The following is a 19,194-nucleotide window of genomic DNA, read 5'->3' on the forward strand; positions in this document are numbered from 1 at the left end:
CTGTAATTCAAAGGGTCAGCCTTGTCACACTGTGTCACGCTTTCCAGTTGATCCGATCAACGGAACAGCCTGCTCGTGAAATTAACGTGCAAGTGGTTGAGCACTCCACAGACACGTGTACCCTTAACGTAGTTCTCGGGGGATATTCAGCGTGACAAGGCTGACCCTTTGAGTTACAGACACAACAGAAACAGGAAGTAAGAGGGAGAGAAAGTTGTGGTGAAAGAGTACAGCAGGGTTCGCCACCATCCCCCTGCCGGAGTCTCGTGGAGCTTTAAGTGTTTTCGCTCAATAAACACTCACAACGCCCGGTCTGGGAATCGAAACCGCGATCCTATGACTGCGAGTCCGCTGCCCTAACCACTGGGCCATTGCGCCTCCACTAGACGGCATATTAATGGCCTGGTTACTGAGTGTGGAGTTGTTTACATGAAAACCGGGTACATTGTTGCAAAGTGTAAGCTGTAGTTCAGGACAGCCACTACTTACAGTAACGATGTCGTTACTAGAAAAGCAAATACACTTAGTACTCTGCTGTTTGAGTCGGGGAGTGGCGGGGGGAGGGGGGAGTCTTCTCTGAAGACCTTCTACTGTCCACCTCTTTTGAGAGTTTCTTACCACTGTAGTTTATTGCTGATGGGGAAATATTTTGAAAGTGAGCGACAATGTGAGAGTTCATATTGAAAGTGGAGGGCTGAACCTGATGACATTTCAGCTAAGGTTAAAAGATCGATAAAATAAGCATCAGACAAGTACTGCAGTTTATATAATTGGCAATTGACTGCAGCCTCCATACTTGTGTCAGTGTTAGAAAATATCTTCTTCTTCTGATCATCATCATCATCATTATTATTATTATTAAATATAAGGCAGCGAGCTAGCAGAAACGTTAGCACGCCGCGCGAAATGCTTGGCGCTATTTTGTCTGTTTTTATGTTCTGAGTTCAAATTCCGCGTAGGTCAACTTTCCCTTTCGGGGTCAATAAAATTTATACCAGTTGCGTACTGGGGTCGATCTAATCGATTGGCTCCCTCCCACAAAATTTCGGGCCTTGTACTTAGAGTAGAAAAGAATGGTTAGCACGCCGGGCGAAATGCTTAGCAGTATTTCGTCCGCCACTATGCTCTGAGTTCAAATTTCGCAGAGGTCGATTTTGCCTTTCACCCTTTCGGGGTCGATAAATTAAGTACCAGTTGCGTACTGGGGTCGATGTGATCGACTGTTCTCCTCCCCAAAAAATCAGGCCTTGTGCCTATAACAGAAAGGATTATTATTATCAAAGGTGGCGAGCTGGCAGAAACGTGAGCACGCCAGGCAAAAGGCTTAAAATTTCGTCTGTCTGCACGTTCTGGGTTCAAATTCCGCCGAGGTCGACTTTGCCTTTCATCCTTTCAGGGGTCGATAAATTAAGTACCAGTTGCACACTGGGGTTGATGTAATCGACTAGCACCCTCCCTCAAAATTCCTGGCCTTGTGCCAAAATTTGAAACCATTGTTATTATAACTATTATTATTCTTAAAGAACATTGTGTAGGAGAAATAGTAGTGACAGACTAAAATGCTTTTCTGTAAATAGTTATACTTTTACTCACTAAGTCCAAATCCTAGTAATGTTCACTCCTCAGAAGGGAGAGGGTCAATAAAATATAACATTGGTCAAACATTTAGATACTGGCTGGACAGTGGGGTTAAGCAAATCACTTTTCAATCACATTGTTCCATGTTCAATCCCACAGCAGTACAACACTGGACGTGTGGCTTCTACCTCAGCTTCAGGTTGACCAAGGCCTTGTGAGTGAAATATCATGTGACCAGCCAGGCTATCAGATGCTGTTACATAGCGCTGGTCACCTTGCATCATTTTACCCTTCAAGAGACACCACCTAGATGAACAGGCCAATGTTCCCCCATGACCGAGAGGGGGATTGGAGCAACATGAAATGAAGGGTCTTGCTTAAGAACACAACATGCTGCCCAGTCTGAGAATCAAATTCACCATCTAGCGATTGTGAGTGTGACAGTTTAACCACTAGGCCATATGCCTTCACGTGAGTAAAATCTACTAGATGGACACAGCAGAGGCATGTTTGTTAACACTATAATATGGCCCTAGTATGTCACTATAGGGACATGACAGCACCCAGTAATGAATCCATGTACTGATAAGAGTGCTGTGACATGATACAGGTCTGTTAGTTATTGATGTGACATGTTGGCACTCCGTCGCTTACGACGTCAAGGGTTCCAGTTGATCCGATCAACGGAACAGCTTGCTCATGAAATTAACGTGCAAGTGGCTGAGCACTCCACAGACACGTGTACCCTTAACATAGTTCTCAGGGATATTCATCATGACACAGTATGACAAGGCTGACCCTTTGAATTACAGGCACAACAGAAACAGGAAGTAAGAGAGAAAGTTGTGGTGGAAGAGTACAGCAGGGTTTGCTACCATCCCCTGCCAGAGCCTCGTGGAGCTTTAGGTGTTTTCGCTCAATAAACACTCACAACGCCCAGTCTGGGAATCAAAACCGCGATCTTATGACCGCGAGTCCGCTGCCCTAACCACTGGGCCATTGCGCCTCCACTTGATGTGACATGATACAGATACAATAGCTATTATTGTGACATGAAACTTTGTAACAGCATGAAACTGGTCAGCTGGTCTATTACTTATTGTTGTGATATGACCTAGGTTAAATGATATTCTAGGATGAAACCTATGAATTCTTTAACATTAAGAGGACCATGAACTGAAAAAGGAAGTATAAACAAAACATTTTTTAATTCAAAAAAAAAAAAAAAGGACAGATAACCACAAGGAATACAAGTTAAATGCTGATCGGGTGACTCAAACATACAGAATAACTGGCATTTTGGGCAAGTAGGTTACAGCATCAAAACATTTTCAGTTCAAGGAATCCAGTCAAAGCCATCATATCTTTTTGTTCAAACATAATGTACCCCAGACTACATTATCCAATATATTTTATTTCAAAATATAGTAAGGTGTAATTTGAGGGAGATGTAACTGTTATTTCTTACAGGTGAAGCAACTACCCCTCATAGGTTAACATCATCCCAGTCTTCGGTAAAGGTCTACTTGTTCAAGAGAACTCTCTAAAGCTAATCACTATAACCTGAAAAACCAATTTAGAAACAACCAAACCCATTAAGGGGATCTTCTTAAATTGGTACTCAATTAGCTTCATCTAGCTACCAAAACCATTTTCAATATCACACCTCTTATGTGCCAGCCCACATTACTCTGTAAAGAACATACGACCAGTTTCCTGGTTTCTCTGGCATATATATTTCTCCACAGACGGGACACCGGTCTGTCGTTTTTACCAGCTCAGTGGATTGGAGCTATGTAAAATGTAGTGCTTTTTCTCAAGAACACATGTTACCTGGTCCAGGAATTGAAGCCAGTCTTACTTTCATGAGTTCAACACCCTAACCACAAAGCTATGTACACCATATTTTAAATTCTAAATCACAGGAAAGTATGCTTCACTAAATTCCTCTTAGTAAATTCTTCATTTTTTTTTTAAATGATGAGGACCAGAAGTTTAGTTTCTTACATAACCTAAAATATGCCACCAAAATAAGGACAAGATCATAACCAAAGATGGAAATCCAAGCTGACACCTTTTCTGAATTACAACCCACCACCACTAAAAGTCTGGTAATTATTTAAGTCTCCATAATGTAAAGTGAATGAGTAATCAAGGACCAACCAACGGTGTGGTGTAGGGTGGGTGTCTGGTGCAGAATATTTAATGAAAATAAAAATACACTCTCTTGTAAGAGCCAGCAGGCAGGATAGCTCCTATGTTAGGAATGGAAAAAATGACCCTGCATCAGGTTGGAATTGCGTCTGCCTTTAAATTTTACACCATTGATAGATGAACCCACACCAATAAAATCTCTTGTTGAAACCACCTGTTGACAAAGCCACCCATGGGCAAAACCACACACTGATGAAACCATCTACTGATGAAAACACCAGCTGATGAATCCATTTACTGATGAAATCACTCACTGATGAAGACACTCAATGATGAAACCACTGACAGATGAAACAGAAGTGTGGCTTCATCAGTGAATGTTTCATCATTGATTGGTTTCATCAGTGGTAGTCTATGATCAAAGGTTTCTCAAGTCAAAGGCTATCCTATTATTTATCAAAGAACTGAAACCCAAAATATCCAATGTGTCCTTTAATAAAGCAGAAGAGTGTGATTTGAGGGAGACTTGGATTGTCAACTTTGACCATCATCCTCTTGGGGTCAGTAAAATAAAGGACCAGTCCAGCATAGCAGATTAATGGAATTGTTAAGAAAATGAAGTATTTCTTCTGGATCTTTGCTTTCTGAGTTCTGAGGTGGTGGACTTAGCCCATTGTCTGGTTAAACACCACCACCTGATATTTGGGTATCTTTAGTAGAGGTCATTCTATTGCAAGCATTTATGCTAGGTCTCTGGTTTGAGGGTAACTTCATCTGTTCCTTCAACTAGTCATGGAGATCTAGAAAAAGAAACTAGAGAGAGGGGCAGAGAAAGAAAGGTTAGATTATGTTGTTGCTTGAGCTTTAAAAATAGGAGCCAAATTCTCCCTCCACACCTGATCAACTTTAAAGAAAAGGTCATGTTCATCAGCATCATGAACATCATCATTTTAACATTAACTTTTCCATGCATGCTTAGACTCTGTTGTAGCAGAATTTTCAATAAGCAGATGCCCATCTTATTATCAATCCTCACCGGTTTCTAAACAAGGTTATCATTACCCCCAGTCTACTGAATAACAAACAACCTAGATATGCTTTTGCAGTGATCTGTGAAGACAAGAGGAATAGACACTCTGTCACTCCTAAGATACCCTTTGCCTCCCCAGCTGCAGCTCTTCTTTGATACCACTGACTTTTCTTACCACCTGGGACCATTTTACTTGTTACACCCACTTTATCCATTAAAACTGTTTTCTCCATCCACATTTTCATTAATCCCACTTCACTCAACTGAGCTGACAACTATCCTTCCCCACCATCTTCATTCCCTATGCCTGCCTCTTTTTCTCAACTACTCCTGCAACTTACCCAACATCATCCTTCTACTGTCAACTGTTTCATCATTACTATTCTGCCGTAAAGCACTGTTACTCATCTCCTACTCATCCCTCTCTGAGCTCCACTCCATAACTCCCATCTTCTAAAAGGCAAGTATAGAAATCCCTTGTCTGTCATGGGTGTTACATTCCAAAACCTCCCTGTGATAGGTGAAAATCCACGAAGTAGAAACAGCACTGTACTGTATACTCTTTTACTTGTTTCAGTCATTTGACTGCGGCCATGCTGGAGCACCACCTTTAGTCGAGCAAATCGACCCCAGGATTTATTCTTTGTAAGCGTAGTACTTATTCTATCGGCCGCTAAGTTATGGGAACGTAAACACACCAGCATCAAGCGGTGGTGGGGGGGACAAACACAGACACACAAACATTATATATATATATATATATATATATATATATATATATATATATATACATATATAGGACAGGCTTCTTTCAGTTTCCGTCTACCAAATCCACTCACAAGGCTTTGGTCGGCCCGAGGCTATAGTAGAAGACACTTGCCCAAGGTGCCATGCAGTGGGACTGAACCCAGAACCATGTGGTTGGTAAGCAAGCTACTTACGACACAGCTACTCCTGCGCCTAATTTTTTTTTTTATCATTTTTATAATTTGTGTATATTTATTTTATTGTGATTGCAAAACAACACCAAGGGGGAATCAAAGTAAGCTTAAATAATAAACCGTGATAGGTGGATCGCGATATGTTGAAGGATTACTGTAGTCATGTAGCTCCTCTACAGCAAGATACCTGTTCTGTTCTGGCCCCTTTTCTCACCCATATTTTACCCTAATCCCCTAGCATAAAGTTGCCCTCTTCCTCCAAGGTTCTTAGTTTTGCACAAATTGCATGACAACTTTATTAGAGCTGGCGACATGAAAAAAAGCACCCAGTGCCCACTGTAAAGTGACTGGCATTAGGGAGGGTCTCCAGCCGTAGAACCCATAAAAAAAGAGACACTGAGCATGATGCCGTCCTTGGGCCCATCGGATCGTGTCCAACTGTCTGACTCCTGTCAGAATGGAACATGGATGTTTAATGATGATGATGTGTTTAAGACAAGCTTCTTCCAGTTTCAAACAAATTCTACTCAAATGTTACTGGTCAACCTGCTGCTATGGAAGAAGGTACCAGCCGACAGTGTCCATCCAGAGGGACCGAATCTCAGACCATATGATTCCAAATGTCACTGGTTAACCTGCTGCTATGGAAGAAGGTACCAGCCGACAGTGTCCATCCAGAGGGACCGAATCCCAGACCATATGATTCCAAATGTTACTGGTCAACCTGCTGCTATGGAAGAAGGTACCAGCCGACAGAGTCCATCTAGAGGGACCGAATCCCAGACTATATGATTCCAAATGTTACTGGTCAACCTGCTGCTATGGAAGAAGGTACCAGCCGACAGTGTCCATCCAGATGGACCGAATCCCAGACCATATGATTCCAAATGTTACTGGTCAACCTGCTGCTATGGAGGAAGGTACCAGCTGACAGTGTCCATCCAGAGGGACTGAATCCCAGACCATATGATTCCAAATGTTACTGGTCAACCTGCTGCTATGGAGAAAGGTACCAGCCGACAGAGTACATCCAGAGGGACTGAATCCCAGACCATATGATTCCAAAGCAAACTTCTTAGCCACATAGCCATGTTGGTGACTGCATAATACAATCTGATGTACGATATTCCTGAAAATAAAAACAAAAAGGCTGGACGACCATGGATGGAATTTGTTTGATCAGGGCCAGCAACAACAACAACAACAACAAGGAATAAACAACAAAGTTTTAGACAAAAAATGTGAAAATAAAAAAGACAAAGCAAAGAAAAAAAGTTCTTTTGATTACACATATATGTTGCTTTTGCTGTTGTTTTTTATTACTTAGTTAATTGTTAATTAAGTTTATTTTTTTGTAATTGTTGTGTTTGATTCTGTTTGATGTCTTAGGTTTTAACAGAGAACTTGCCTTTTTTTTTTTTGGTAGTGGTGGTCGTGGTGGTGGTGGTTGGGGTGGGAGATCTTTTTAATTTATTGATTGGATGGTCAGATTGGCAGGAGGGGGAAGGGGGGGCATACGTGGGCAGAGGAGGATGATGGTGCTGGTGGTAGCGGGGAATGGAGAGAATAATTAGAAAAGGGATGAGAGAAAAGGTAGGAGAGAGAGAGAGAGAGAGAAAGAGAGAGAGAGACAAACAGAGACAGTCAGATTGAAAGGAGAGCAAAGAAAACATCAGAGAGAGAGAGAGAGAGAGAGAGAGAGAGAAAGAGAGAGAGAGAGAGAGTCATAAGAGAGGAAAAGAGATAAAGATGTGTGAGAGAGGAAGAGAGAAAGACAAAGACAGAGAGAGAAATAAAGAATGCAGGAAGAGAAAGATAGATAGATAGCGGAATAAGCTTTTGCTCTCCATTCTCCACTACAACCATCACCGATCCGAATTTTTACGTCTTGTCAATTATTATTATTATTATTATTCGTTCCTTTGTTCATTAATTTGTTTATCATTCTGCCAAATTTGCATTGCTTTGGATGTGGAGGCAGCTGTTGGGGTCAGTGGGTGGGTGGGTGGGTCGGTGGGATTGTAGTAGTAGTAGTAGGAGGAGGAAGAGGCGGTGGAGGTAGAGGAGGATCTTGTATAATGTATTTTAGTTAATCCATGTGTGGTGATAGTGTATGTTGCAGTGGTGACGGTAGTGGTGGTAGTCGGTATTTTTTTTTTGATTGATCTTTTCTTTCTTCTTCTTCTTCATCATCATCATCATCATCATTATCACGGTTGTTGTTAAAAAGAATTATTATTAATATTATCATTATCGTCATCATCATTATTATTATTATTATTATTATTATTATTAACATCGTTATTATCATTTTTGTTATCATCATCCTCATCATCAAATTTGTGTCGTTAGTCTGTTCCGTGTCTTCCAGAAAGAAGGAAAAATAATTGGTAGGAGGAAGAGGAGGAGGAGGAGGAGGAGCAGAAGGAAGAGGAAGGATTCTGATGTCAAGGCAGCTACCACTCCTCTCCACCCAGTTTTCTTGAAGGTACCCAGGGGCAGCATCCTTGGGAAAAGAAAAGAACAGTGGTACTGTCGGTGTTGCTGTTGAGGTCATTGGTGGTGTTGGTAGTAGTACGGTCGTGGTGGTATGGCGTTGTCGTCGGTGGTAGTGTTAGGTATTGTTGATGATGGTGTTGGTAGTAGTGTTAGGTATTGTTGATGATGGTGGTGGTAGTAGTACTGGTCGTGGTGGTATGGCATTGTCATCGGTGGTAGTGTTAGGTATTGTTGATGATGGTGTTGGTAGTAGTACTGGTCATGGTGGTATGGCATTGTCGTCGGTGGTAGTGTTAGGTATTGTTGATGATGGTGTTGGTAGTAGTACTGGTCGTGGTGGTAGTGTTAGGTATTGTTGATGATGGTGTTGGTAGTAGTACTGGTCGTGGTGGTATGGCATTGTCATCGGTGGTAGTGTTAGGTATTGTTGATGATGGTGTTGGTAGTAGTACTGGTCGTGGTGGTATGGCATTGTCGTCGGTGGTAGTGTTAGGTATTGTTGATGTTGGTGGTGGTGGTGGTGGTGTTGGTAGTAGTACTGTTAGTGGTGGTATTATTATTGGAGGTGGTGATGGTGTTGTTGATGGTGCCTGTGATGTTGGTGTTGGCGGTGTTCTTGCAGTTACAAGTGACATTAGCATGGTTTGTTGTTGTTGTTGCTGTTTTGGTGGCATTAATGGTCAAGGCAGCATTGCATGTTATTGTTGTTGATGCTGATGTTGTTGATGGTGGTGATGATAGTGGTATCAGATGTTTTAGGGATGGTGCAATAGGAGGGAGGTCCTGATAATCCTGGGTGTTGTCGTTGTTGTTTATATGCAGGCAGCACAGGCAACAGTGGTCAGTAGTGCTGATGGTGCTGATGGTGTGGCTAGGGGTGGTGGTGGTGGTGGTGGTATTGGTTGAGTTAGAAGTGAAAGGAGTGGTCATATGCACTACCGACCCTCCTTCTACTCTAGGGTTCAGGGAGGCATGATAGTGGTGGAAGGATTTCTCGGATGACATCAGTGAACAACAGTGAAGTAGGTTGGGGGAGTGGGTTAGGGTTAGGGTGGTGGGGGGGGGGGCATGGATCGGATCGAATGGGATGAAGGGTGGACACAAAACAGATGACACGATGAAGAGGCAGGAAGGAATGGACGATGATGAAGTGGAGGAGTGGACGGAGGGGAAAAATTAGGTAAGGCAGAGCATCTGACGTGGTGCTGGTGACGGTGGTGGCCGTGAGGGTAGGTGAGGAACAAAGCTGTGATGGGGTTGCGGTGCAGACGGAAAGTGCCCTCCTCAAAAAAAAGGTCCGTAGGTAAGTGCACGTGAGTGACAGTAAGAGATAGAAGAGAGGAAGGAGGGGGTTAAAAAGAACTTTTGCCTGTGTTTTTTACTCCTTACATCTGCTGCCACTGTCAGTGGTGGTGGTAGTAGTAGAAGTAGTAGTGGTGGTGGTAGTAGTAGAAGTAGTAGTAGTGGTGGTGGTGGTGGTGGTAATAGTAGAAGTAGTAGTGGTGCTGGTGGTGGTAGTGGTGCTGGTGGTGGAAGTGGTGCTGGTGGTGGTAGTGGTGCTGGTGGTGGTAGTGGTGCATGTAGTTATAGTAGGGGGTAGAAGCAGTGGTGGTGGCAGAAGGCGCAGTGAAATGGTAGAGGCAGTGGTAGTGGTGGTGGTGTAGAAGCAATTGTGCAGGTAGAGGTTGCAGAAGAAGCAGTAGTAGTAGCAGCAGTGGTGGTGGTAGTGGTAGTTATGCAGTGTTTATGGTGATTGGTCTTCTTTTGATTTTTGTGTGCGTTTTGTCCCCCCCCCCTTTCAAATAATTGCTGGTTGTGTTGTTGTTGTTGTTCTTCACTAGCTGACCTTCCTTCCATCTTTCCCTTCTTTCTGAACCTCCTCCTCCAACCCCCTATCTCCTCCTCCATCATTGCCTTAATTTTCATTGATGTTGCTGTTGTTGTTGTTATTGGTTCCTTTAACAGATTGTCCCCTTTTCTTCCTTCCTTTCTTTCTCTCATGCTCTTTTTTTCCTTCTTTTTTTTTCATCAACTTTCTACAGATGACTCAATCTAGGAAAAAAAAAAAGTAAAAAACAAACAAACAAATAACCACATATAAATTTACTGTAACAACAACAGCAATATCATATTAACATGCCACACACAAACACACACACACACACATAAAAACCCACATGAGTGCACCACCCAAAGATCACCATCATGTACCTGATCCTTGAATAGCATTAATCATTATAATACTAACCCCTTGCTTCTATGACAACGAAACCTTTCAATTTTAAAATGTTTATATTTATGCTAAAAATTTCTATGAAGTGGTTGGCATTTGGAAGGGCATCCAGCTGTAAAAACCATGCCAAAACAGACACAGTAGCCTGGTGCAGTCTTCTACCTAGCTGGTTCCTGTCAAACTGTCCAACCCATGCCAGCATGGAAGGCGGACGTTAAATGATGATGGTCATCAAATTAAGAATCATTAGTTATGTTCCAAATACAAATTAAATAATTGTTTCTAATTAAGGAACAAGGCTGGCAGTTTTGATGGGAGGGGGACGATCAATTAATTACATCAACCCCACCAGTAATTGAATTGTGTCTTATTTGATTGAATCTTGAAAAATATGAAAGGCAGAGTTGATCCTGGCACAGTTTGAACTTATGATGTAAAGAGTTGGAACAAATACTGGAAAGCACTTTCTCTGATATTCATATGATAAAATAACTGTTTCAAGTAAAATAACAAAATATCATTTCTCCTGTATAAGCACAAGGCCTGAAATTTTAGGGGAAGATTACATTGACCTCAGGATTCAACTGGTACTTATTTTAATGATTTCAAAAGGATGAAAGGCAAAGCCGACCTTAGCATAGTCTGAACTCAGAACGTAATGATGAATGAAATGCTGCTAAGCGTTTTGTCCAGGGTGTTTACAATTCTGCCAGCTTGCTGCCATATAATAACAAGAATCTTTTCGACTATCACAGAGTTAGAAATTTGGTTGGGGGGGGGGGGGTAGTCAATTACATTGACCTCGGTCTTAATTGGGACTTATTTCAACAACTTCAAAAGGATGAAAGGCAAAACTGATCTCAGCAGAATTTGAACTCTGAATGCAAAAATAGATGAAATGCTTCTAAGCATTTTGTTTGGTGCATTAACAATTCTGCCAGTAAAATAACTAAATAATGAAGAAGGAGGGGATCTTACAATGTGAAAAGGGAAAGTTTAATATAATCACTATTTAATGTCTGCCTTCCATACTGGCATACATTATATATTTCAGGCACAAGGGCCCATCATAAGAGGTGAATGGCCTCTGTGCCTGACATATTCTTTTCATTATTTGTTTCAGTCAATTGACTACAACCATGCTGGAGCACCGCTTTTAGTCGAGCAAATCAACCCCAGGACTTATTCTTTATAAGCCTAGTACTTATTCTATCAGTCACTTTTGCTGAACTGCTAAGTTACGGGGACATAAACACAACAGCATCGGTTGTCAAGTGATGTTGGGGGACAAACACAAACACACAAAGCTACTTACCACACAACCACTCCTGTGCCTATATATTAGGTTGAGGAAAAAGTTTGTGTGCTGTGTTAAAATAATGCTTTTCCTTATATTTTTATGGTGTGTGTGTTCATTCAGTCAATTATTTTAACACAGCGCACCTACTTATTCTTCAACCTAGTATAAGGGTTACTAAAGTTTCCCTTGTAAGAAGCACTCTGTTGTCATTATTTGCTATTCTACTTGTGTATCATGATTAAAACTACAACACTCCACTGTTGGTTCCAAATTCTGGCACCACAAGGCCAGCAATTTTAGGGGAAGGAAGTCAGTCGATTACATAACCCCCAATACTCAACTAGTACCTAGTGAATTGAGCCCTGAAAAGACAACAGGCAAAGTTGACCTCAGTGACATTTGAACTCAGGATGTAAAGAACCAGAAAAAAATGTTGCCGAGCATTTTGTCTGGCATGGTAACAATTCTCCCAGCATACCGCCTCGTAGTAAACTAAATAATGAAAATATTAATGATTTTTAACAAAATCTATAAAAATTCTTGATTATTTTAATTAAAACACTTGGCCACTATATTTCATTTGGAATATATTTATGAAAGCATTAACACAGTTCATTTTGTTGCAAGCACTCAGACCAGACACCTCGGCTCCAATACTGCCAGCTCATACATATATTCTCTACAGATATTCATATTGGGCCTTCAATCGTAATAATCCCATCAACATGGGATGGGCTGCAGACCTAATGGGATATGGCTCCTTCCCTGCTCCTAATCTTACTCTGACTTGGGAACTAGAAAAGGATGCACACAGACAAACATACAAACACATGAAAAAACTATCAGGAATTATTAAAAGCACTTCTTGAATTTGACATCACTCAAAGAAGACAGGGAGGATGCAAGCCAGCTGAGTGGTTATGAAGTTTGCACCACAATCATTGTGGTTGAGGGTTCAATACCACTGTATGGTATCTTGGGCAAGTATTTTTACCATAATTTTGGGTCAACCCTTTGTGAGTGAAACTGGGTTGATGGAAACCATTTGGAAACAATGGACTGTACTAGTAATTTAATACTTTAGAGTTGTGCTATGCAGATTTGGCTTGGGAACTACTTGGCTGAGTATTCCAAGTTTCTTATTTCTTTATTGCCTACAAGGCACTAAACATAGAGAGGACAAACAAGGAGAGACAAAGGGATTAAGTCAGTTACTACTAAACTACTAAACACAATAGAAGAATTTAAAGGAGAGGTGAGTGTCCACTGCATCCTGAATGATCAATGAATCTTGTGGAATAAAAAGATATTCACCGTACTCCAAATAATAGATAGATGTAGTGGGACAAGAGGTGAATACTTGACAAGAGATGAATTTTGTAATACAGGAAGGAATGCATCCAAGATGATAAACCACTCTTGTTCCACAGCACAGCACATGTGTGTATCTATCTGCACATAAGTATAAACAAGCATACACTAACACATCATTAAACACGTATTCTTTTATTTATTTCAGTCATTTGACTGCGGCCAAGCTGTAGCACCACCTTTAGTCAAACACATCGACCCCAGGACATATTCTTTGTAAGCCTAGTACTTATACTATTGGTCTCTTTTGCCAGGGACTTAAACACACCAACATTGGTTGTCAGGTGATGGTCAGGACACAGACACACACACACATATACATACACAAAGGGCTTCTTTCAGTTTCTGTCTACCAAATCCACGCACAAGGCTTTGGTCAGCCTGAGGCTATAGTAGAAGACACTTGCCCAAGGTGCCATGCAGTGGGACTGAACCCTGAACCATGTGGTTGGTAAGCTAGCTATTTAAACAAGCAAAAGCAGACAGACACACACATGGATGGTTATACCACATTACTCTGCAAGGAGCATAGAGCCAGTTTCCTGGGTTCTCTGGTGAATATATTCTCCCCATTGGACAAGAGGCTTATCTATCAGAGAGTTACTTACTTTTGCCAGCTGAGTGGACTGGTGCAACATGAACTGAAGTGTTTTACTCAAGAATTACAACATATTGCCCTGTTCAGGAATAGAAATCACAATCTTGCAATCATGAGTGTAACATCCTAACCACTGAGCCATGTGCCTACACACACACACACAGCATGTCAACACATACACACCTTATTTCTGTTGATATATTAGCACCACTTGTCAACTATGGGATCAATTGATTGGAAAAAAAAAAACCCATCAAAAGACCAAGTGATGTAGAAGCATGTTCATATCTATGAATAAACACACAAAACCATAAACATACCCAGATACAACAGCACATACTCACAGATATTGATCAAAGTACATACAGGGTCAGGGTGGTAGAGGTAACTCAGTTATATCTCTGATCTCATTGATTCATTCCATTACTAGAGCTTTTGCTATTTTACTTTGATTTTTTTGTTTTTGTTTTTGTTTTTAATTTTACTGAAGGCCCAAGCTTCACCATCAGTTCTGATACCATCCAAAGCATCCAGTGGTATGACAGGAAGCTGGCAGAGCTCCAATGAGCCATGCCAACAGTTGGCCACACATCCAGCCTGTTAAATGGTCGATTTTTCTCTTTATTTGTTCATTGATTCACTTACGTATTTTTTCTGTATTTATATATTTATATACATGTGCCTATTATATATATATATATATATATATATATATATATATATTGTTATCATTATGTATTATGTATTTATATGTTTATTAATTCATATATTTCTTTATGTAACATTCTACAAAGAATTATGGATTTATTTAGATGCTAATCTCCCATTGCTTTAGTCTGTGACCCACTTCCCATTCCTAGCTGGAACCATTTAAAAAAAAAAAAGCAACAGAACAAAAAAAAATTATACCCCAGCATCCCAACTGACTATTTCCTCTTACTTCCTAATCATCTAACATCACAATCCTCATGTTTATGTACCAACCAGGGTGCTATTTACACAAAATCATTCAATTTAAGTTGCTCAAAGCTAAATTGAAACTATTGTAATTTCCTGCAAGAACCTTTTGTGAAGCTATGTTTCCAAACACCTAATTTAATGACAAAATTAATTATTTTACTAAATTTCTTTAAATTCTTAATAATTGTATAAGAATTACTTGAAATTCTTGTACACTGATCATTTACTTGCTCCCCAGAAAAAAAAGCTTGGTGGTGTTAAATCAGGTAACCTTGGTGGCCAAAGTCCCTTTGAAACAATCCATTGACCGAGAACCTCTTGAAATAGCGCCATGGTGATGTGGAGGATGAAACAAATTCACTGCAGAGAGACTTTTTGCACACCCTGTATATATATATATATATATATATATATATATATATATATATATATATATATATATATATATATATATATATATATACACATACACACAATTTAAAAACAGGATAAAATCTTTATAAGAATTTATCAAATAGTTAGCGTGAAAAACCTCATAAGGGAAAAATTTATTAATTATTTCCTTTAAATATATATATATATATATATATATATATATTGCGCTAAAAAATCCTAATGAGTTCAACTTTACTGTCGATCCTTTCAGGGCTGGTAAAATAAAGAGCCACTCAAGTACTAGGATCAATAGTAGTGACTAACTCCATCTCAACCAGGCTTGCTGGCCTTGTGCGAAACTTTGAAACAAATGTTGTTATTATTACTATTATTATTAAGCTATATACTGGCAAAGTTATTGCCACACTAGACAATATACTTGGTGGAATTTCTTTCAACTCTTTCCATTTACAAATAGTGATTAATTGGCAATCCTTAATTATTATCAGTAAAGAGATCAAACACAGATATTTAGAGGTGGGGTTAGGTATCTTATTTTTGAATCCACCACTTTCTGAAGCTTTCTTGTGGTAGAGGATTGCATTACCAAAGTCCCTTTTAAATGGTAGGTTAGAGATTCTTCTACTGATATTATTAATTAGGTTTTAAAATTCAGTGGATGCAAAGCATGAATCCATATAAATATACAGATTCATTCTTTACTACATCACAGTTCATTAGGTTTACTATTAGGGTTGTATTTGTCTGTTGTTGAATATATCATCTAAGAAGTTTATGATACACAGGTTTGTGATAATAGTTCTTTTGGTAATCTTTAGGGCAAAATTATTGAATTTGGCAATAAGGATTTTCTTTCTAAATGTATCTCCTTTGGTAGGCTGGGATACAGCCAATCCACATTCTCTAAATGAGCAAATAACTATTGCAACAAATTTCTTATCGATTGCAGTAGGATACACATCAACAATATTACATATCTTTGCATTGTCAAATGATCATACACAGACTTCAAATGAACATGAGGACTCTGATACTTTAAGTAAGCAGAAACTTTAAGCATAACTAACAAGAGCATTATACTCAAAAACCTTAGTAAATCTGCAGAGTATTTGAGAGATCAGAAGTTTTCACCAAATCTCATTACTTCAACAATCACCTGCTGAAATACTGGAAGATTACACAACCATGTAATTGAATGGATCAATACTTAACCATTTACTAGGCAGATTCACACTCTCTCTGTTTCCCTTCCTCATGTTCAATAGGCACTTCTGATATTACTATACTTTATAACAATATACTTCTTAATTTTTACTCTTCAGCTTTCCACATTCATTCTCGTTTAAATTTCCACCTTTCATTAGATATATTACCCAAGTCCCCCATTTTGTAACTACCCAAGCAATACTTAAATGTCTAACTACCCCATTTTCTAACTATCCAAACAACACTTAAATACTATCACAACACATGATCTCTCTAGGTTTCATTATATTGATTGCATGCAGACCCCCTCTTAAATTACGTTTGAATAATCATAAATCATCTTTTAATGATCCTCAGAAAGGAAGTAGTACAAGTTTATCCCAAAAGGAATGGCAAGTTAAAAGAGACAACATAAATTTCTCAATTTCTTGGAATATTGTTTCTTCTGCCCCTCTTATAGGATTAGAAATAGAACGAGCTTTTATGCCTACTTTTTTCTGATTGTCTCCCCTACACCAGGCTAGTTTTTCAGTAAGGTAACTACCTTGATTTACACCAGCCAGTCTTGTCTGATCGATGTTTTTTCCTTGTTAATTTACTCATTATATAACTTTTCCCATATAAATTTTCAATCCAGAATGCAATACTGAAAACTTTGCTTAATAACAAACCTTATGTATATTAGACATTTAAAGAACAGGTATTACTTTTCATCTGATGATTGTTTAACATAATCTGAACATAAAACTTTGAATTTGAATTTTGTATTATCTATGATAGACTGTATTATTACATATCTATTTATGAATGTATGCATGCATGTATGTATATGCATGCATTTATGTATATGCATGTATGAGCTTGTGCGTACGTAAGCATACAACCATGAATATTGGCATATGATATCAGCACTAGTTAATAAATTGGTGTTATATGAACAAAGTTTCTAAAGATATTTGTTCTGTGCTATTAAATATTGTTGTACATATTTTAACTATTATTGCATATAGTATAATCATTATCATAAAATATATTTCAGATGTTATTTTATTACTTTTAAATGTTATAATCATTACTATAGTATATTGTAATTACTGCTATATAATGTTATAGTTATAATTACAACACAGTATAATGATATACAATAATTATAACATATGATCATATATAACATTATAATTATTGTTGGATATATTTTGAATAGTTTTGTACAATATGTTACAGTTATTGACATAATGTTATGATTGTTATTGCTGCAGATGTTCCAATTACTGTTGTATATTATAAATCTGCTATAATTAAACAACCTATGCAAAGTGATACAACATCATGCATTTGATAAAATGATACATCATGCTTAATTGACATCATCTCACGTATTTTGCCAAACTTCTCATTTGCATTGTTTGAAAGTCTTCTTTAAAAAAAAACCATTTATATTGTAAAATATGTAATAGTTATTTCTATAAATTATACTATAATTACTGTGGTATACTATGTCATAATTATTGCTGCATAATTTGTTAACATTACTGAAACATGAGGTGGGTTGGCAGACAGCAAGTTTGCTGTAGTTCACTTCATACAATGTCAATAAATTGAACTGAACTGAACAAAACAAAACTGAGCTTGACAAAGCAATACAAGTAACAGTACAGGAGAAAAGAAAATTATCATGCATACAAACACACAAGCACACACACACACACACACACATATATATATATACACAGGTATATATATATATGTGTGTGTGAAACATGTGGAAAAAGTTTTATGCTTTTTTATGACAATACACCTGAGATCACCCATACTGAAGTGCTTGTATTTAAATCAAAAATCTCAAGTAATCAATTATGTATATGACATACATCAATATATAAAGTTACAGATATAAATAATGCATATATACAATGAAATTACACATACACACACACACACACACCATGATATCTCGTTACAAATATTTTATTACTCTCATCCTCCAACAATGCCTTGATTACATTGAAAGTTAATTGAAATACGCAGGCAACCTGCTCATTACACACACACACACACACACATCCATGCATTCATATAATTAGAAAAAAGTTTACATATAAAACACCACACCACCAACAAAAGAAAAATAAGAACCATCATCTAATAAGACAAAAAGAAAAACAAAATATCCAAACATGCCCACCCACTCCAACCACACATATAAAAGATGCAAATGAGCTGAATTTGGTGCAGATGAAAAGAAACAGAAATGATAAAAATAACAATATTTACCATCAGAACATTTATTGTAGTGGGTGTGCAGGGGACATTTTTTTTTTTTTTTGTCTTGCTTTACCGCAGAATGAGACAACTGGGCACAGCTTTTTGGGTGCTCATAGTTCAGCATGGCTGACTGGGCATAGAGCTTAGTTTGGTGGCAGACCTTTTTTTGGAGATTGCAGGTAAGCACATGTATGTGCACACATGTGTGTACATGCATATGTACAGAATATATACATACAGAAGGACATTATACATACCAGCATAACTAGATGCTTACACATATGAAGAGAGAGAGAGAGAGAGAGAGAGAGAGAGAGATAACAATTTATTTATTGATATAAACACTTTCCCTCTCCTCATGTGCATAAAGAGAAATATGTTCAAACACATAAAGAGAGGGAGAGAAGGGGAGGAGAGAGAGAGGGGGTAAGAGAGGGAGAGAGAGAGGGGGTAAGAGAGGGAGAGAGAGAGGGGGTAAGAGAGGGAGAGACGAGGGAGAGAGATGGAGAGAGGGGGGAATGAGAAGAGGGAGAGAGAGAGGAAGGAGAGGGAGAGAGGGGAAGAGGGAAAGGGGAAGGACGAGAGAAGAGGGAGAGAGGAAGGAGGAGAGAAGTGGGAGAGAGGAAGGAGGAGAGAAGTGGGAGAGAGGAAGGAGAGGGTGAG

General features: G+C 38.9%; 1 protein-coding gene across 10 annotated transcripts in view; it reads right to left on the reverse strand.

The window, feature by feature from the left end:
* Positions 1–7,885: 7,885 nt before the first annotated feature.
* The window catches only part of LOC106876343 (uncharacterized), a 390,872-nt gene continuing 379,563 nt past the window's right edge, over positions 7,886–19,194 (reverse strand). For all 10 annotated transcript variants that reach the window (XM_052968980.2, XM_052968976.2, XM_089353611.1 and 7 more), the window contains one exon: positions 7,886–10,254. The gene's annotated coding sequence lies outside the window, so the exon portion shown is untranslated. The remainder of the gene's footprint in view (positions 10,255–19,194) is intronic.

The sequence above is a fragment of the Octopus bimaculoides genome, chromosome 6, assembly GCF_046866305.1.
Source record: "Octopus bimaculoides isolate indiv1 chromosome 6, ASM4686630v1, whole genome shotgun sequence".
Taxonomy (NCBI): Eukaryota; Metazoa; Mollusca; class Cephalopoda; order Octopoda; family Octopodidae; genus Octopus; species Octopus bimaculoides.